This window comes from Sus scrofa, chromosome 2, assembly GCF_000003025.6.
Source record: "Sus scrofa isolate TJ Tabasco breed Duroc chromosome 2, Sscrofa11.1, whole genome shotgun sequence".
Taxonomy (NCBI): domain Eukaryota; kingdom Metazoa; phylum Chordata; class Mammalia; order Artiodactyla; family Suidae; genus Sus; species Sus scrofa.
The window spans coordinates 45945429-45965999 of record NC_010444.4 but is presented as its reverse complement, the minus strand read 5'-3'; the positions used below and the strand labels follow the sequence as shown (position 1 = coordinate 45965999).

The 20571-nt window shown below is 49.9% G+C and overlaps 1 protein-coding gene across 10 annotated transcripts in view; it reads left to right on the top strand.

Annotated features, from left to right (window-relative positions):
• The window catches only part of ARNTL (aryl hydrocarbon receptor nuclear translocator-like), a 129538-nt gene that overhangs the window by 59175 nt on the left and 49792 nt on the right, over positions 1–20571 (top strand). For 9 of the 10 annotated variants that reach the window (XM_021076235.1, XM_021076223.1, XM_021076212.1 and 6 more), the window contains one exon: positions 19725–19853. The gene's annotated coding sequence lies outside the window, so the exon portion shown is untranslated. Of the gene's footprint in view, positions 1–18167; positions 18489–19724; positions 19854–20571 lie in introns of those variants that run through there. The other variant, XM_021076175.1, reaches the window with a different exon arrangement.

Below are 20571 nucleotides of genomic sequence, written 5' to 3'. Positions count from 1 at the left end.
TCCAACCTGCATCCTCACAGATACTAGTCGGATTCACTTCTGCTGCACCACAACAGGAACTCATCATGTGCATTTTTAAATGACCATTTCAGCCTCTGCATTGGGCAGCATTGACCCAAACCAATGGGTAAAGGAAGCTGCCGAGCAGAAGGAAAGGCTGCCTGTGACTCACCTGTCACGTTCATTGCCGACCTACTTTTGTTTGACCTTGGTTTGCTCTGTGCAATTAAAGACACTGTTGTAAATGCACTTCTGCTGCTGATTGAAGTCCAGCATGTGACAGCCCAGGATCTTAAATACAGACATGACCTAGGCAGAAAAAGGGCAGAAATCAGGTCCATTTAACTCACTGGCTCCAAGTTCAGCTCGGCAGGGACCGTCAAGAGAAAAGCACAGAGGCTCCTTTTTCGGTTACCTCTGAATTGTAATTCAATCACAAGGAAAAGGCTTAACTTGAAGAACACCGAGCAATTCTTTGAGACTAGACACGATGCCAAGGCAGCAGGCCTTGATTCTTTGCTACTGGGCAGCTTAATCAGGAAATGGCCTAGATGGCTGCCTTTCAAGTGGGTCCTTGCAGTAGCTTGGCAACTGGCACAGGGTCATAATTGGAAGAATTTGGCTCTGAGTGTCTGTGGGTGTTTACAGTGCACTATAGGGCAGGGCTTCATTTATTTATAGAATATTGTGAGCAACAAGCAGCAGAAGGCTGAAAAGCCACTAAATCTCGATTTATTTTTAACAAATTCCATTTTCCCCCTCATCCCAGAAGGAGAACGGAGTTATTAAAACACAGTAAAAAATACATCATCGCAGAGCATGCCATAGCTAATTACGGGGTTGCCAGCGTCGGCCGGCCGCCACATTTTAAGGGCTTTGTAAATCAACCATCCATTCAATCCGTGAACTTATATGACTCCCATTTTCATTTAGATGTAGAGGGAAATTATTGGCAAGTGGGTGCTGATCAGAAGACGTTCTACCCTGTCTAAATTAGGAGATGGAGGGTATAAATAGAGAATAGCGTACTTACGTTTTTCAAAGGGAGATAAAAATCATTCTGCATTGTCCATCATACTTCGCGATCGGAGCATACATCCCACTGCACTGAGTATCTGCTGTAGGGTTGCTCACTCAGCGCCATGGCTGATTGTGCCACTCAGAGGAGCTCTAGTGTGAGATTTCCCCAAGCCTGACCCTGGGTAACTATTGCCCACATATGTCATGAAAAGATGCGAATCTGGTGCTTTTTGGCCTGCAGGACTGTAGTGCATGAGAGACCCTGTAGTTCAAGTGCATCTATCTCACAGTAGTTGGGGAAGATGAGACCCAGAGAGCAGAGCAATGTGGGCCCTGTGCGAGTCCCGGCAGAGCTGTGCTCGGCTTGCAGCCTCTGTGCTTTTCTCTTGACGGTCCCTGCCGACCTGAGCTCAGAGCCAGTGAGTTGAACGGTCCTGATTTCTGCCCTTTGGGGCTCACAGTCTCAGACAGACAGACATCAAGACAGTCGAATAATCACCAAGGGTATGAATAAACCCGGTTATCTGTGTACAGTCAACTAACTGGCTGGTTGAGTGAGGGAGATGGTGAGAGTGGGGAATTTGGGAATCTGTTATGTGGATGCCAAGATAAAATCAGTTGCTCTCTGACCGCTTGGGAAGAGCTTTGTGCATGCTGTAAAGTTTCTAAAGGGAAAGAAGGCAGCACGTTTGCTGCATGTTGAAGAGGGAAAGTCTGGTGCAGCGGTGGGCACCAGTGCAGGTAACTATAAATATTACAGTTGGGGAGAAGCCCGGGAATGGATCATTGGGGAGATCTTGAGGGAACATCAGAGGGAGTGAAGGACGGGGGTACAGGCCAGGGACAGCTGGTCTGAGTTCCAGGGGACATTCTTGCCTTGTTCCTGGGATAGCATAGAGGTGGCATGAGCGCTGCTGGTCCCAGTCCTCTGAGTCCCAGGTAGAAGGGTAGTGACTGATGGTGGCAGTCTTTTTTCTGACCCTGAGGATCCTTCTTTGTGTGGCCCTCTGGACAGCCAGTATCCGTGGACTGGAGCTGGCACTGGATCCTGTGTCGCTCATCCTGGGTTGAACCTGGCACATGCCCAGGCTGGGTGGGCTCCAGGTGTTAGTTCTCTTTCTGAGGCTGGGAGGGGACGGAGAGGCTGAGGAAGCCTTTAGGAGGAAGGAGGGACTGTGGAAGTTTCAGAAGTCACCTCTTGGCAACCCTGGAGGCCATTGGCTTTCAATTGATGCTATAGCAGGCAGCACAGAGGGGAACAAGTGAGAGGAGAGATCCTGGGGCCTGGATGAAGCTGTGGGGGTTACAGACAGATAGACAGTTGGAGAGGGAGGGACAGGGACGTGCTGGGACTGGACTTACAACCGTGGAGGAGGAGGTCCTGGTGGGGAGGGAGGTACCAGGACCATGGCAGACCTGGCAGCTCAGCAGCCTGAGTTACTCAGTCTGGGCTTTTGGGGTATCAAGTGCATCTTCTCCGGGCAGAAATGGTCCGTCTTCCTTGCCCTGGACCATGTTCCTCAAATGTATTATCAGACCAAGTTTCCAGGTGGCAGAGAATGAAGTCAGCACATAAGAACATCCCCAGTGTCACCTCCATAATTTTTTTCCTTTATCTTTTGATACCCACAACCACTCACCTGCTTTCGAGTTCTCAAGAGTTGAGAGTGTGTAAATTAGCAGTTTCTACAACGTGGAACATAGTTGGGGAGCTTCAGTTTGGAAATTGCTTATTTTTTTTTCTCGAGTTTATGTTATAGTTTTAATATAGCTTAGTCATCTTTTTGTTGATAAAGTTTTTAATTTTTAGAGTTATAAAGGTAACATGGTTTCAGGATGGAGGAGTCTTCTTGAGTGTCCCACTCTGAACCCTTTCCTAGGAGCAGATTCTCCCTTTTCTCTGTCCAGTTTCCTGCTCCTGGCCATTTCCCTGTGTCCCAGCGTCAGCCCAGGAGATCAAGTAAAGCCAGGTCAGGGGTTGTGTCCATGAAGGGTTCTGTGGCAGAGAACACGGAAACCTCCGCCCAAGAGGAGGTTGGGAAGTCGCCCGCGAACTAGAACAACCACCTGTCCCAGCCCAGCCCTGGAGTCAGTAGCCCCCATCACTTCATACTGTTCGTCCCCAGGTAACACTGGCATCTGTAATTGATGCCAGCTTTAAATTCCCCAGAATAAGAAAATGTTGGCGTTCCCGTCATGGCTCAGTGGAAATGAATCTGACTAGCATCCATGAGGATGCAGGTTCGATCCCCGACCTCACTCAGTGGATCAAGGATCTGGCGTTGCTGTGAGCTATGGTGTAGGTCACAGATGCAGCTTGCATCTGGCATGGCTGTGGCTGTGGCGTAGGCCGGTGGCTACAGCACCAAGTGACCCCTAGCCTGGGAACCCCCATATGCCGTGGGTGCAGCCCTAAAAAGACAATAAATAAATAAATAAATAAAATGTTCATGGTGTGTTGCCGTAGCCCTGTCACGTCACTCTTTCTCTGGATCACAGTGCCAGGCACCCAGTGAGCCTTCAGGCAGTGTCTTGGTTCACTGAGCCCTTGGTTCACGGAGCCCAAGGTGGTCTGAGCCACCTTGCCACTGCTTCTTGGTGTTCTGAGAGCACTAAGTGAAAGTCCTGAGGCTGTGTATGTTAAGACCGGGCCAAAGTCCATCCTCCCTCCTTCAGGCTGATGAGCCCCACCCTGGCTATCAGCACGTATTTGCTCCTTATCAGAGTGATAGAATGGTCCAGGGGAAGGGCATCAGGGGTCACTTCCTCTGGCCACCCTCCTGTGCAGGAAACTCCCATCTGTACTCTCTGGGATAGTCAGGGCCCCTCGCCCCTTTGGCACCCATGCTCCAAGCCTTCTGCTCCTCCTTTCTGGACGTGTTTGCCTGTTAGAAAATCCTTCTTTATTCTAATCCCAATCTGCCTCTTGGACTGTTTCCTCATTGACCTGGTTCTGCCCTTTGTAGCAACACAGAACAAAGGTCCGTAGGCGCGGCGCGATTCCACCTTCAGAGTTTGGAAGTCGTGCTCATGGCTCCCTTCCTTTCTCTCCCCCACCCTCTTCTGTCCCTCCCCAGGGCCCCCACATTCTCCAGTGCCTTCCGTCATCCTTGGGTGACATGGCAGTCGATCTGAATTTTAATAATTGGCGACATTCACTGAGGCACTGTTCTAGGCTCCTCACATGAGTTATCGTCCTTACTACTCACCATCACCTGAGGTGGGTGCTGTCAATATCCGCGTTTTGTTAATGAGAAGACTGAGGAGCAGAGGTCAGATGTCCAGAATCACACAAGGAAGTGGCAGAGCAAAGATTGGGCCCAGGTGGTTTGGCTCCAACACCTATGCCTTTAGCTGCAGGGCTGTCATATCTTACAACCTTAGCTCTAAAAGTAACCCTGGGCTGCATGAGATTGGGCTGGGCCCGACTTCAACTTATTTTGCAAGAGGTCATTTGAAGAGAGCGTGAGTCGAACAATTTCCTATGAAACCTCCTCAGAGGCCTTTGCCCTATCACCAACAATGGGTTCATCCTAATTCTGCCAGGCCCTGCAGGGTTCATGATGCAGTGGGTTTAGATCAGAGTGATGACGGTGGGCTTATAGTATTTTCTCTTCCGGCACATGAAGTCAAATGCCGTAAGTTTCTTGTTTAAAATGCTCAGTCATGATTTTGTGGTCAGAAAGCAGAGAGAGAAAGGTGCCTAAGAATTTGAAGACTGTACCGTCTCTTCAAGTCCCTAATCAAACCTTGCTGCTCAAAATAGCCCCAGGGGTTGTGGCGTCAAGGGAGGCAGTGCCCACCCACCCTCCAAAGCTGGGATGGCAGATGCCAGGTACACATTTTCTTGGAACAAGTGCATCAGGAGGGGTTTTGGAAATGCAGGACAGAGAACTGGGAAGGGACAGGTCAGGGCCAGTCTGACCTGGGCTTGAGCATTGGCCTTGCCCTTCACCGGGTGCGTAACTAGATGTAAGTCACTTGTGGTCTCGTCTGTAAGATAGAAGCAACTCTGTCTTTTCCTAGGCATGTTTTGAGGGTTAAATGAGCAGAAGCTGCAGGGGCTGTTTTCAGACCATTCCCCACGCCTGATACCTCAGTGTTTGGCAACCAAGCTCTCATTCACTGCCTGGCCTTTCCTGCTTTGGTGGCACGGACCCCAGCCCCTCAGCTGCCTCCTTTCTTGTGGGGCATGGAGTGGGGCTGTGGAGGCATGGGAATTTCTGGGGCAGGAACAGTCTCCAAGACCCAGCCTGCAGTCAATCTGGTCATCCTGCCTGACCCTGGCAGCTCGGTCTAGGCTCCCCAAGCATCCTGAGAAAAGTGGGACTCATGACTTCATTAAGAGTCTGCTACCTGTGCTCAGGGGCCCCTGGGCTTGCCTGATCTAGACACTGGCCACACACCGGCTGAGCAAGAAGGGCTGAGAAACGGGAATTGAACCATCTTTCTCTGTGTCAGTTGCTTTTCAGAGAGCATGCATCCCAGTCACAGTGGGAGGAGACGTGATTTCTAAGGTGGTGAGCCCAGAAACTTGGAGGGAGGGTAGCTTGATGCAATAGAAAAAAGACTAGATAAAAGCTGGTTTTCTCCTTGCAAAACAGGGCCCTAACCTCCCTGAAAGGTAGTCTGAAAATTGGGGATGATAATAGAACTAACCCCTAAAGTTGGTAGGAAGATTATGAGATCCTGGATGGACATTTAAAAAAGTCATCTGGCACACTGTCTAGCAGTTAATAAATAAAATATTACAATAATTCTCTTTCAGAGTTCCCGTCGTGGCTTAGTGGTTAATGAACCCGACTAGCATCCATAAGGACTCTGGTTCGATCCCTGGCCTCGCTCAGTGGGTTAAGGATCCGGCCTTGCCGAGAGCTGTGGTGTGGATCTGGCGTTGGTGTGGCTGTGGTGTAGGCCGGCAGCTGTAGCTCCCATTCGACCCCTACCCTGGGAACTCCATATGCCGCAGGTGTGGCCCTAAAAGACAATAAGACCAAAAAAAAAAAAAAAAAAAAAAAAACAATAGTTCCCTTTCTCCTCCACCTTCTACTCTGCTATTGATTTCCTGCACAGCTTTGAGTAAATACCTTAACCCCTCTTTGACCCCTCTCTTTGTAGAAGAGTTGAAACGTTCTGAATGGGACATAGTGCCCACATAGGACCTCTTGGGCATGTTGTTATAAATAGATACAAGCATCTCCTTATTCCTTTCACTATGTCTTCTAGAGTAGCTGTGCCCAACCTTTACATACTGATGGACATACTATTTTGTTTTAACTAGCTTTATTTTCTTTCTTCTTTGTATCATCGTCAAGTTGATTATTTTTGAAATTATGAGTGTTGGTACATTCTATTATAAATTTTTTTTCGAGAGAATGAAAAGACTGTTTAAAAATATTCGTATTGAGTCTTTGAAAGTACAAGAGAGGGAGTGTGTGTGTGTGTCTGTGTGTGTGTGTGTGTCTGTGTGTGTGTGTGTGTCTGTGCTTGCCTATAAATCAGCTGGAGACACCTTAGGATAGACTTGAAAAAAAAAAAAAAGAAACAGTTTCAGAGTTCCCATCGTGGCTCAGCGGAAATGAATCTGACTAGTAACCAAGAGGACGCAGGTTTGATCCCTGGCCTCGCTCAGTGGGTTAAAGATCTGGCATTGCTGTAAGCTGTGTGTAGGTTGCAGACATGGTTCAGAGATCTGGTGTGGCTGTGGCTGTGGCGTAGGCCAGTGGCTACAGTTCTGATTCGACCCCTAGCCCAGGAACCTCCATGTGCTATGGGTGCCGCCCTAAAAAGACAAAAAAAAAAAAAAAAAGTGTCTCACTTATCTTAGAAATGTCCTTTTACATAAGGATATGTAATAGAAGTCAGAATTTAACTGCATTCATTGTCAGAAAAATAAGGTGTTTTGATATTTCCCCTGGCCGTTTTAGGAAATATGTGATCTTGAAGAGCCTGAAGCATAGTTTTTATTATCATCTTTTTTCATCTTTGCCAGCTCTGTTTTTTTCACTCCTCCCATCTGTGTGTGTATATATATATATATGTAACGTCAATGCGTAGATCTTTACGGAAAGGAAACCTGGCCAGACTCCTTGCTTTGCACCAAGTTTATTTCTGTTGTTTTGTGGCCTCTGCCTGCACAAATGGTTTGTGTGAATTTTGTGAATTGCCTATTCATATTCCTTGTTTTCCACTGCGGTGGTTGCTTTTTTATTGATTTACGGCAGGCTTTACTTTTGTCTTGCTCCATTGAATTCAGAAAGGATAATACTCCTTCACCTGTCACAGACCTTTGGAGTCAGATGAACCTGAGTTTGAATCCTGGCTTTCCCACTGCAGCACTGAGAAACGACAGGCAGTTTAACTAGACCTCTCTGAGAATGTTACTTCTTCTAATTGAGAACTAAAGGAAAAAGCACTGCCTGGCACAGAACGAAAAGCCCAGTGTGTGGTTTCTGCTGCTACAGTTTCTGTGCTGTTATTTTTGTTGTAATCCCTGCACTGACTGTTTTCTCAGAAAAGTATCTTGAGCTCTACAACTCATGCTGTTTCAGATTCTTAGGCATGTGACGTTCACTTGCTGTAACCAGAGCCCAGAAAAATGAAACCAAAATCACTGAAATGTTGTTTATTCCTTGTGTAGCAAAGAGACCGATGAGAGAAAACAAGCCGAGTCCGTTTTAGCTAAAAGAGGAACCTGCAGAGTTATGCGTAAGGTCAGGAAACGCTCTGAGGAACATCTTAGATCCAGGGCACTGGTTCAGGGCCCTGAGATTCATCATATGACGAAATCCCCTCCCCTCCAACTGTGCTTGCCAGGGCCAGCAAGTAAACAAATCCGTTTCAGAAAGGTTCCCAGTCCCTCAGAGTTGAAGGAGGAAGGATCATCTGGTTAACTGTTTAACCAGTTCTACACACCTGCCATGCCCCCAGAACTCTCGTTGCTTCACGGCCTGGTGACCAGTTGGGGTATCCTTGCTCTCCTGGCAAGAGGTGGGTGGGTGCAAGCCAACCCTGCCCTCTTTGTCTTACTTGGGATGGAGCTTTTGCTTTCCTTTGCTGAATCCCTTCTTTTTTTTTTTGCCATTTCTTGGGCCGCTCCTGCGGCGTATGGAGGTTCCCAGGCTAGGGGTCTAGTCGGAGGGAGCCATAGCCGCCAGCCTACACCAGAGCCATAGCAATGTGGGATCTGAGCCACATCTGTAACCTACACCACAGCTCACGGCAAAGCCAGATCCTTAACCCACTGAGCAAGGCCAGGGATCAAACCTGCAACCTCATGGTTCCTAGTCGGAGTCATTAACCACTGAGCCACGATGGGAACTCCCCTTTGCTGAGTCCCTGAAGCAACAAGACATTGTGCAAAGTCCCGGCTCTGGAGCTGGGCCACTGGGGGTTCTCTTCCGTGTTCCCCAGTCCTGTCTCTGTGATCTTGGACAAGTTGAAGCACCTCTCTGAGCCTCAGTGCTGTCTTCTACACGATGTTGATCGGAATGCCTTCCCCGAAAGGTCGTTGTGAGGACCACATGAGTTGGTTCAGGGCTATCACCGTCCCTGGCATGTGTGATGCTCAGTCACTGGGAGGTGGGTGCTGCTCCAGGAAGGCAGGCGCGGGTACATGGACCACAGTGTAGTCTGTGATGCAGCCAGATGTCTCATAAGCATCCCTCACTCAACATGTCCCAGACCAACAGTTCCTGCCCTGCGGGGTGGACCACAGGAAGGCACCTATTCCTCTTGCTGTTATACAGGGCATGCTGCCTGGCAAGGGAAGCTTGGGGAGGGGGGGTCTTCACCCCCACTGGCCTCCTGGTCTGGGGGCCTTTGTGCAGATCAGCTACACCCCTCCCCCAGAAGGAGAGGAAATCCTCCCAGCTGTTCCCTCACTGTGTGTCAAGAATTGACAGCTTCTCATCCCCCCACCACAGCCACCCAGCCCCAGCTCCTCTGAGAACTCACATCCCGTCCATCAGCAGAGACTCCCTGAAAATATATCTAGAATTCATTCAGCCACTCTCAGACCAGGCCTGAGGCATATCGTCTTCTCCCTCAGACTATTTTTTTTGATAGGCAAGAAATAAATTTATTAAGATTAGATGCTTGGGAGTTCCCGTTGTGGCACAGCATAAACGAATCCAACTAGAAACCATGAGGTTGCGGGTTCAATCCCTGGCCTCGCTCAGTGAGTTAAGGATCTGGCATTGCCCTGAACTGTGGTGTAGGTCGAAGACGCAGCTCGGATCCCGCGTTGCGGTGGCTGTGGTGTAGGCTGGCAGCTACAGCTCCAATTTGACCCCCTTAGCCTGGGAACCTCCATATGCTGTAGCTGCAGCCCTAAAAAGCAAAAAAAAAAAAAAAAAAAAAAAAGAGAGAGATAATATGCTTGTGAGAGATGCAAGCAGGCAGGCAGGCAAGGAGGCTCTACCTCCCCGAGATTAGTCTAGTTGTCTTCTTACTGGCCGTCACTGGTGGTACTACCTTTACCCACCTACCCCCAAATACACTAGCACACACCCATGCACATGCATACACAGGGTCCTGCCACCCCCCCCCCCCCACACACACACACACTGGCACACACACAGAGCTCCACCACCGCACATGCGTGCATGCATAGGTCCCACCACAGTCTCTTCTCAGCACTGCAGCCTGACTTAAATCCCCCTTTCTGTCAAAGTCAAGGTCCTTACAGGGGTCTGCCTCGCACCCTTTGACTTCCTCCCACCCAGGTCCGTGACTGGTCAGGCTCTAACACACCAGCTCCACCGCAGCCCTTTGCACTGGCTCTTCTCGCCCGGAATACACCTTCCCTGACCCCGACCTCCTCATGTCTCAACCTTCCTCCCCAGTGCTCCTCCTGCCTCGGCTCATTTTCTTCCTGGGCATTCAGTGCCTCCCAGCAGGGTTTACTTCTTTGTCCCCTTTGGTCATCAGCATGTCTTCCAGACAAGGACAAGGCTCTTTGTCCCCGCCCCTGCTCTGCTGTGGAGAACAGTGCCTGGCACTTGGGTGCCCTCAGGAAAAAATATCTGTTGAAAGAGTAGTGAATGGGAGTTCTGTTGTGGCTCAGGAGTTTTAATGAACCCTACTAGCATCCATGAGGACTCGGGTTCGATCCCTGGCCTTGCTCAGTGGGTTAAGATCTGGCGCTGCCCTGAGCTGTGGTGTAGGTCACAGATGCAGCTCAGATCCCGTATTACTGTGGCTCTGGTGTAGGCCCGCAACTACAGCTCCGATTTGACCCCTAGCTTGGGAACCTCCATCTGCCAAGGGTGTGTCCCTAAAAAGCCAAAAAAAAAAAAAAAAAAAGAGTAGTAAATGACCGCACACTCAGAGTGTCTTCATTATTACAAAATTGTCCCTAGTTGAAATTGGACTGCCACAGGCGATTTGTGGTGGAGATTTATTCAAATCACCAATTCTTTCCCTCTAGAAGTTACCTGGTGTATATGGGTGTTAGTAAGTTGTGCTGGATGCATTGCTTTTGGGCTTTGGGGCCATGGTAGCCGTCTGAGGCCTCCTTACCCATCAGCCAAAACCTGTGGTGGGTGGGACCGAAGAGGGCCACACCCCTCCCTGTGCAGCTGATCCCTGTCAGCCAGTGCTACTGTCTCCCCCTAGAGCCCCCTGTGCAGCCCGGCCCTGGGCAGTGTTGCCAGCTGCCAGCTTCCCCTTCTCCAGTGGTCTCCATCTCAGTAGGAAAATCATTGTCCTTTGATTTTGCTTCTCATCTTCCTGGGCAAATCTAAAGTCTTGTTGTTTTCCCCCATTGCTTACTTTTCTCATTATCCTCTTGCCAGCTTTCCGTAGGAGGAGTGACTTCTCTGATTTTAGTTTCATTGGCTGTAAAATGAAGGGGTTGGACTCTTAAAGTGGTACCCACTGTTCAGAGTCTTAGGAGCCCTCAGTGCTTCCCACAGCAAGACGCTGGCCTCAGGCATGTTCTCCAGCCCTGCTCCGGGTCCCCCTCCAGGCCTCTCCCTGTCACCCTCATGGACTCCCTCCTGCTCTGAGCTCCCTTTCCTAGGAGTTCGTTCACATCCACTGGCCAGACCCTCCCCGCCACCCCCCAAGAGCTTCTGCTTCTAGCCTTTTTTTTTTTTTTTTTTTTGTCTTTTGTCTTTTTAGGGCTGCACCCGTGGCATATGGAGGTTCCCAGGCTAGGGGTCTCATTGGAGCTGTTGCCACCAGCCTACGCCAGAGCCACAGCCACACCAGATCTGAGCCACGTCTGCAATCTACACCACAGCTCACAGCAGTGCCAGATCCTTAACCCACTGAGCGAGGCCAGGGATCGAACCCTCGACCTGATGGTTCCTAGTCAGATTTGTTTCTGCTGCACCATGGCGGGAACTCCTGCTTCCACCCTTTCTGAGCCCCTTCACCCCAGATTTCCCGTCTGAGTTTGCCGTGACCTCAACGTTTACCTCCCCCATCCTCTCCTGCTCCTTTTCTCACCTCATCCATTTCAGCACCCACAGTTCACCTGACGGGCATCCTGAGACTTTCCATGTGTTGACCTCATTCAGTCTGTGAGGAGGAATCCCCCTCCTTTTACAGGTGAGGAAGCTGCAGCTCCCAGAGCTCATGGAACTGGCCCAGGACACAGCTAGTCAGGGACAGAGCTGGGATTTGAAGCCAGGCTGTCTGGCTCCAGAGGGCTGACCTCTGCCCTGTCCTCTTCACACCCTCCATAATCCCCTCACTGTTTCGTCCACACCCCCAGCCCCTTGCCCGGGGGAGAGCCCTGGTTCTCCCTGTGGTCCTCCGAGGGGAGGGGCGGGGAGGTCACAGGCCTGGTCCTCAGGCTCTGGATAAATGCCTCGCCTGCCCAGGGGCTCTACTGCTCTGCTCCCCACCACACACCCCTCTGCCTGTCCTCGCATCCCTCCCGCTCCGCAGTTGGCCTTGCTGTCCGGCATGGCAAAAAGGTGAAGGCCGTTCCCTAGAAGTCCTGTCGGTTTTCTGTCCTTTCTCCCAGCTCCACATTCTCAGAGGAGGCCCATCCCTTTTCCTCTCTGAGTCTCCACCGGCCACCTGTCAGCCAGCCTCCATCCAGAGCCCTAATCAGAAACTCATAGCACCTTTCAGGCCATCCCTCTTTTTTTTTTTTTTTTCTTTTTAAGAAAAATGTGTGGCACATGTATGTTCCCAGGCTAGGGGTCGAATTGGAGCTATAGCTGTGACCTACACCACAACCACAGCAACGCCAGATCCGAGCTGCATCGCCAAAGCTTGTGTCAATGCTGGATCCTTAACCCACTGTGTGAGGCCAGCGATCGAAGGTTCCCAGGCTAGGGTTCAAATCAGAGCCTACACCACAGCCACAGCAACATAGAATCTGAGCTGGGTTTGCAACCTACACCACAGTTCACGGCAACACCAGATCCTTAACCCACTGAGCAAGGCCAGGGATTGAACCTGTGTCCTCATGGATGCTAGTCAGATTCATTCCCACTAAGCCATGACGGGAACTCCCTGGCCATTAATTTTTTATTATTACCCCCATGTAATATTATCAAAGTTCATGAAATTCATGTTCTGTGACAGACCTTCGGGAAGTGCCAGTGTGAAGAATTTTTAAATCCCTGCACATTCTGGATGGAATGTGCCCATTTCTTATTTTGTGTGGAAGTCATGCCACGTAATGGAAAGACTGTGGGCTTTAGATAGGACTGACCTGGGTTTAAATCTACCTCCTGGAGTTCCCATCGTGGCGCAGCGGAAACAAATCCCACTAGGAACCTTGAGGTTTCAGGTTCGATCTCTGGCCTCGCTCAGTGGGTCAAGGATCTGGTGTTGCCATGAGCTGTGGTGTAGGTCACAGATGTGGCTCAGATCTGGAGTTGCTGTGGCTGTGGTGTAGGCTGGCAGCTACAGATCTGATTGGACCCCTAGCCTGGAAACCTCCATATGCTTCAGGTGCAGTTCTGAAAAGACAAAAGACAAAAAAAAAAAAAAACCCTCCTCCCAATGAAATCCCCAACCTTGGTCAAGTTACTTGATCTCTCCAAAATGTAGCTTCCTCATTTTTGAAATGGGAGCAATGACATCAGCATCTAGTAAGGGTGTCGTGATGATTACATGAGAAAATAATAATAGTTAACACATTTAGAGAACTTAGTATGTGCCAGATACGGCTCTAAGCAATTTTTGCATCTCTTTTCATCTCCACCACTGCTAAGGCAGATACTGTTACCCTCCATATCTGATCCCAGGTCAGGAGACTGGGAACACAGAGTTAAGGGTTGAATATATGTTGGACCTGAGACTTGCACCCCAGACACTAACACATGGAGGAGTCGGGATCTGAAACCTGACCATCATCTTCCAGCAGACAGATAGCTTATGCTCCTAACCACTGAGCCATAAAGGGCCTGGTGCACTAAAGGCACTAAGGAATACCAGTTCCAGGAGTTCCCATCATGGTGCAGCAGAAATGAATCTGGCTAGTATTCATGAGGATGTGGGTTTGAGCCCTGGCCTCACTCGTGAGCTGTGGTTGTAGGTCATGGATGCGGCTCGGATCCTGAGTTGCTGTGGCTGTGGTGGGCAGCTGCAGCTCCAGTTCAACCCCTAGCCTGGAAACTTCCATATGCTGAGGGTGCAGCCCTAAAAAGCAAAAAAAAAAAAAAAAAAAAAAAAGGAATACCAGTTCCCTTTTCAGGTGATGTATGGATATTTAAAGGAAATTGGACATTCCAAGACTCCAAGCTATCCTGCAGTCTTTTATTAAACCCGTTAAAGGAGTGATCTGGATCTGCTTGTCCATTCATTGTTTTTTGCACATAAAATGAAAATTGTCCTTCAGCTAGCATCAAAAAAAAAAAAAAAAAAAAGTTAAGACCCTTCTGTTATGACCTTCTTTTCGTTTTGCCTCCACATCCTGATCGACCTCCATGTGGACAGCTGCTCAGCTATCAGCTGGAATCAGGCCACTTCCTACACGGGTCCCATCAGTGGTCTGTGTAGCCCCCTCCAGGACTGAGAGTCCTCCCAGAAAGCACAGTGGGGTCATAGCTTGTTCCTCGGGTTGTTCTCTTTCCTATACTTCAGGGATAGACTTGGCAAAGGAGTAAGAGGGCGTCCTTTTTATCACTCATTCAACAAACATTTACTGAGTGCCCTTGCTGGGCTAGGTGCATGCCTTGTGCTGTGCCTCTTAATTAGATTTCCGAATCTTTCTAGCAGCCCTCAGTAGCCATCCAAGACTGGAATGCTGTAGATTCTCTTCCATCAGTGGTACTGGAGACCTTTTTCACAGAGACCAGTCTTTTTTTAATTCACAAATGATTCTAGGATTCACAACGCCTACCCTTTGTGAGAACCTCTCAACAGGCCCTCCAAGCCCCATAGTTGCAAATACAGGCTCCTTGATTTCTGTCTGATTTCAGGATTCCCAGGCACCGGGAGCTTTCAGTAGGACTGGGTGCCCAAGGGCCACAGTGTGCCCCCCAGACTCCTGACAGCCACTGCAAATAAGCTCTCCTTTGCTTGGAACATCATTCCAACCATCTAGTCCACCAGGCAAATATCTGCAACACCTGGTTCAAGTCTCACCTTCTACCTGGTCTCTTCTCCTTCCATTACACCCCCCCCACCCCACCACACACACACATCAGCAGATAAGCTAATTATCTCCTCTGTTCTGTCCCTGAACTTCACACAAGCCCACAGCTTGGGGGGAGGGGGAGGCTCTCCTTCCTCAAGACGCTTGACTGCCACCTGCTGGAGATTTGTCATAATGGCTCCACAAATCTCTGCCACTTTCAGAGAAGGTACATCCTGGCGTTGGGTGGTGTGCTCTTACACAACTGCAGCCACAACCCTGCCTGCTGCAGTGATCAGGACTGAGAAGGTCTTAAACAGCCACCCCCCAGCCCCCCACCCCATTCCCCAGTGTCGTGGTTTCCACTAGTGCTAAAGAAATGCTTGCCGAATGCATTTCCTGATGCAAACCCCTCTTAGCTTCTTATGGGTGAATGTTCTCTAAATACATCTGTTGCAAAGCCAAAATAGCCAAAAGCCCCACAAGCTGTCAGAGTAACCACCGGGTCAGGGGGACTTGCAGAGAGGACAGGGACCCTTTAGTCTCTTGCCTCTGCTCAAAAGCTGCTACCTCTGAATAGACCAGAGCAAATCCACATTCATCCCTTCAGTAAACCTTGCATCGGGGGACCTCCACCCCAGGTGGTGGGGATGTGGAGAATGGGGCTGGGTAAGCTACCATGGCTCTCTGCACAGGAGAGGGACATCAGGTGCTGTGTCCAGGGTCAGCTCCTTGCAGGTTGTGGGGTGCGGAGGTGGCCTCACAGGGGTCCTTGCAGGGAGCTGAGGGTTCTGTGAGGAAGTAGATTGGGAAGCATACAGCTCCTAGAAAGTAAGCAAGAATGTGGATTCAGTATTGTCCATATTTTCCCAAGCTGTGACCTTTTATTGAGCCACATCATCAAAACCCATTACCCCGGTGACATCCTGGGGCTGCACAAAGTGATCTCAGTAGACCTCCATCCAGCTGTTACACCTGCACGTCGGGGCAGGAGAGGGGGTTGTGCTTTCACTGGGATCCCTAAAGGGTGGAGCCATCTGCCCTTTAACAAAGCTGGCTTTTCCCGAGTCATTCAGCACAGCCTTGCTCAGGTCCCATAGGGTGAGTCACCCCGACAGATACCCCTCCCTGCTCGATCAATCCTAATGAAGTAAGTGATACACTTCCTGGCCTGTGTAAGGGCTGAGGGTTTCCCCCTGCCCTGGCCGCCAGGAAGCTCAGGGCCAACTTGCCAGCTCAGTTTTTGTAGCTTTCCTGAACCAGGATTGCATCTTCTCATCATTTCCCGATTGCTTCCCCAAGAGTGCTTGTTTTTTGGGTGTTTGTATTTTGCTTGTGGGGGTGGCTTGGGGGCAGGAGGGGCAGAGGGTGGCAGAAGAAAGAACCGCCAGTGAGCCAGACACACGTGGGTTTCAGTCCCCACATGCCAACTGTGTCATCTTAAGCAAGATGTCTTTGCCTCTTCCATCCTTAGTTCCTTACCTGGAAAATTGGGATAGTGACCACAATTAACAGATTATTGTGAAGATGAAGCTGCACCAGTGGAACCACCACTGTTTCCTCCCCCACCCTTCCAGATCAGGCCTGGTATGTGGCTCCAGGATCTGAGTCTGTATTTCCTTCTTCCTGCCTGTGTCAGTCGGCTTGGGATGAGTGAATCAGTGGGGAGAACTTGGGGACCAGCTGTCCTGGTTTATCTGGGGCAAAGGGTTTTTCCCAGGATGCAGGACTTTTGGTGCCAAGATGGGATGGTCTGAGGCAAACAGAAGAGCCGGTTACCCTAGTAAAAAACTACCTCAGCATCTCAGGGGCTTACACTAGCCAAGGTTTACTTCTCCCTGTGCTGCCCTCTGTCTCAGACCTTGGCTAAAGGAGGAGCCTCTATCCAGGAATCGCTGGTCCAGCACAGACAAGGGAACACATGGTAAAGATTAGCTCAAAATTTGCTGCCGACCCTTCTGCTCACATTCATCCATCAAGGTGGGTCCTGATGAATGAATGATGATGAATGAATGAATGATGAAGGTCAGGCCTGACTTGGGGTGCCCTGTCAACTCCCCACATAGGAGCAGCTAAGGGTTTGAACTTTATAGTATGATCTGCATGCTCCCCTTTCTTGTCTTGTCATCCTGGGGCAGGGAGGAGGGAAAGCTGAGAGGGATGCCTGGTCTGTGGTTGGAGGGCTCCTTGTGCCATATTCCTGTAGAAGAGGAAGTGGGGTGGGTGTTGCAACCTCATGGCTGTGGCCCCCTTTGGCACCTATAGTGGTGACATGCTCACCTCTTCCAACCTCCTTGTTCCTTTGGGTGATGCCCCAGAGAATCTCCCTGTGCTTCGAGGAGCACCGGGACTGAAGTGGGACAGAAGGTGGGCTGAGTTCTTTCCAGGCAGTTTTTAGGTCCCTTCATACCTGGCTTTCTCTGGCCATCTGGAGAGCCCCCTCCCACCTTTGGAATGCTCTAGTTCAGAAGTGGGCATACGTGTGCCCCCATTCCCCCGCCTCGCCCCAACTCCAGGACCACAGCCAGGCTTTCCCAAGAGCGTCCTCCCTGTGTGTCACTTGGATGGCAGCACCAGAGCAGGTCCTGAGCCTCGCTCATCAAGGGTTTCTCTCCCTGGTACCTTCCATCTCTTCCCGCCCCTCGCCTGGCTCAAATTTCTTTTGGAAGTGGTTAGCAGAGGAAAAGGTTTTTGTACCTTTTCTTTTGTTGTTTCATTTATCGTCTTACATCTAAGAACACCTTCTTGGAGAGAAAACAGTTTTCCAAAAATAATTGTCACAGCTGATTCAGCTTCCTTACCTTGTTTAAGCATATAAAAGAAATGTTCTTTGTTTTGCAAAATACAGTGCCAAAATCTATGTTAGTATGTATTATTTCTCTAAAGTAAATCTGAGTATTGGAAGCAGTGATCAAAGTAAGAAATTTCTTAGGGAGTTTCGTACGGAGAACCTTAACCTAAATTTCAGCAAAGTGGGGGAGGGAGAAAATGCGAGTTGCGGTGCTGGGTATCGCGTAACTAAACATCCGCCGCAGAACCAAAGATCCCGGCGCAGCCGGCGGGGCGGGGCGGGGCCGGGGGCGGGGCCAGACCGAGAGCGGCGGGGGAGGTGGAAGGGGAGGAGCCTCAGGGGAGCGCTAGAGGCTTCTCTGAGGGGACACCTGAGGGCACTTGAAAAACACAATTCAGGTGACCGAGTGGGTGAAAGGAGCCACACCTGCAAAACAAAGTGGGCACAGCTGAGGCTTCGGGCTTTTGGCCACGTGCTCTTGGGAATTTAAGTATTTCAAGGGGCTTGGCGCCTCGGGCAGCGGATGAGCTAGATTGGGCTGGAGAGTAAAACGGCCCCTTGCGGAGGCCTGGTGTTTCCTGCTAGCGAGTTTGGGGTTTTATCTGGAAGGCTTGGGGCAGAGCAGTGAGGTCATTGAAGTGTTTCAAGCAAGGGGGTGTCCTACCTCGGACCACAATGAGGAGGGGGCGAGGCGGGGTAGAGGTGATGAACAAAGGACAGAGGGAGGTGGCTGGACCCACCCGTCAGAGGGCCAAGTGTGGGCTTTGGGTGTGGACAGGAGAGGCGGGGGAGGCCCAGGGTGTATTCTGGGTTGCTAATTTGGGGCCTGGGAGGATAGTGCGGGACCTGGAGAGGGAACAGATTTAGATGGGATTGTGCTTGGTGGGCACCCCCCACCCCCACCCCAGCCCTGCCCTGCCCTGGGGATGTGCCACTGCTGTATCCATCCAAGCTTAGGGCCTGGAAGTCAACAATTCCTGGTCATTTGGTCTGCACTTGCCCAGACGGGGTTACCAGCACCAGAGAGTGAGGGTTTCTGAACCAGACTGCAAAAAAAGAATTAATGGGGAGGCACAGTTCATTCTATCCCTGGCTATTCATTTGAAGACCTTTATAATGAGGAAGACAAAGGTAGGTAATCCAAGATGGAAGAATTAGAAGAATGTGAAGCGCCAGAAGGTCAGGAAAACCCCATTGAATATCTAAGGTTTCCATCTCAAGGTGGAGCAGGGAAGGAGTTAGCAGGGTGGGGGCAGCCCTTTTCTACCTTCAGAGCCAGTTCCTCCGGGTCACAGGGGTGCACTGGAGACCCCTGTGTCCTGCCGGGAAGTGGGCAGGGCTGCATCTCTGCCCCCCTTTAATTTAACATGAGTGTCTTTTTAGAACTGATTTCTCAGAGTTGCCATTGTGGCGCAGCTGAAGCGAATCCGACTAGGAACCATGAGGTTGTGGGTTTGATCCCTGGCTTGTGGGTTAAGGATCTAAGTTGCTGTGAGCTGTGTGTGGTATAGGTCTCAGATGCAGCTTGGATCTGGTGTTGCTATGGCTGTGGTGTAGGCCGGCAGACTACAGCTCTGATTGGACCCCTTGCCTGGGAACCTCTGGGAACCTCTATATGCCGCAGGTGTCGTCCTCATTAAAAAAAAAAAAAAAAAACTGATTTCTCTACCACATGTATTTAAAGTTCATGGATATTTTCTTTCAACCTCTTAGCTCATTCCCAGCCATTTCAGGTATTGGCTCTGCTGGCCTTTTGTCTTGGCTCAATGTTTCCTGAAGACTTGTTTTCCACAGTCCCTCATGTGTGTTTAGGTAACTCACTTGGCTGGAGAGAGTTGAGGGGTGGTGTTAGGGGCCCCCGCACCACCCTCCCTCCCCCTGTGTGACCTTGGCTGGTTTCTTCACCTCTCTCTACCTCAGTCTTCTCCCCGGTAAAATGTAGAAAACAACAGTCCTTACCTCATAGAGTTACTTTCAAGTCTAAGTGAGTTAATCTACATGGTGCAGTAAGAACAACGCCTGATGCAAAGTACACGTTCAGTCAGTGTTCATGGTTATTTTTCATTTTTCCTACTGGGTCAAGTAATATCTTTATCTTCTTCCTCTTAAGGCTGTGCCCAAGAATCTGTGTTTAATCATTGAAATGGCATTGTTTTTCACAGAAAACTTCTCCTGCCAGATTTGCTCATGTGTTTGCAGTTGAGTCTTAACAGGCAGCTGAAGGACAGGGTGCTAAACTTAGTCAGCATTACTCCCTGTAATCGGAAGCCAGCTCCCCATCTCCATCAGCTACTGTGAGACTTTCAAATTTATTTACTCCCATGTGACCTGTCTGGGCTTTTTTTTTTTCCTGTGGGCCCCCTCTAGGTTTCTGGAAGACGTTGACTGCCTGAAAGGAAACAACAAAACATGAGCATCGCTTTGAGGTGACCAACAAGTCCAGTGGCCCCTTGCTTCTCCCAAGGTGGAGCTGAGGTTTAAGAACTGTAACTTCAGGTAACGACCCTATCTGACCCATCCCCGCCCAGGCGGAGCATCACGGGCAGCTCCGATGGTGCTTTCTCCCTCAAGAAGTCCAGGAGCCCTGAAACTTGGGATATTCTATCTCCTGCAAATGTCTGGCTGTTCAAAAAGAGGGGTGGAGGCTAAAGGTGGCATCCCTAGGTCTGATATGGAGCCCAAAGGCTCACCAAGACCCCTGAGCCTAGAGTTCTGTGCCCATGCTGGCCTAGTTCTCTCTTTTCTTTTTAGAGCTGCACCCGAGGCATATGGAGGTTCCCAGGCTAGGGGTCGAATCGGAGCTACAGCTGCTGGCCTACACCACAGCCACAGCAACGGGGGATCTGAGCTGCATCTGCGACCTACACCGCAGCTCATGGCAACGCCAGATCCTTAACCCACTGAGCGAGGCCAGGGATTGAACCCGCGTCCTCATGGATACTAGTGGGAGTCATCTCCGCTGTGCCACAAGGGGAACTCCAGCCTAATTCTCTTAAAGTCAGTAATAATGGAAACCACAAGGGCCTTTAATGTGATTAAATGATTATAAAATACTCCTCAAAGAATACTTCAGAATAGCCAGGAAATTTCTGAAGATGAAGAGTAGTAAGAGGGAAAGGAATTGTCCTATCAGATATTAAAATGTATCGTAAAGCCATAGTCATAAACAGTGTGGTACTAGAATGGAAATATTCAGATCAGAGGAACAGAATAG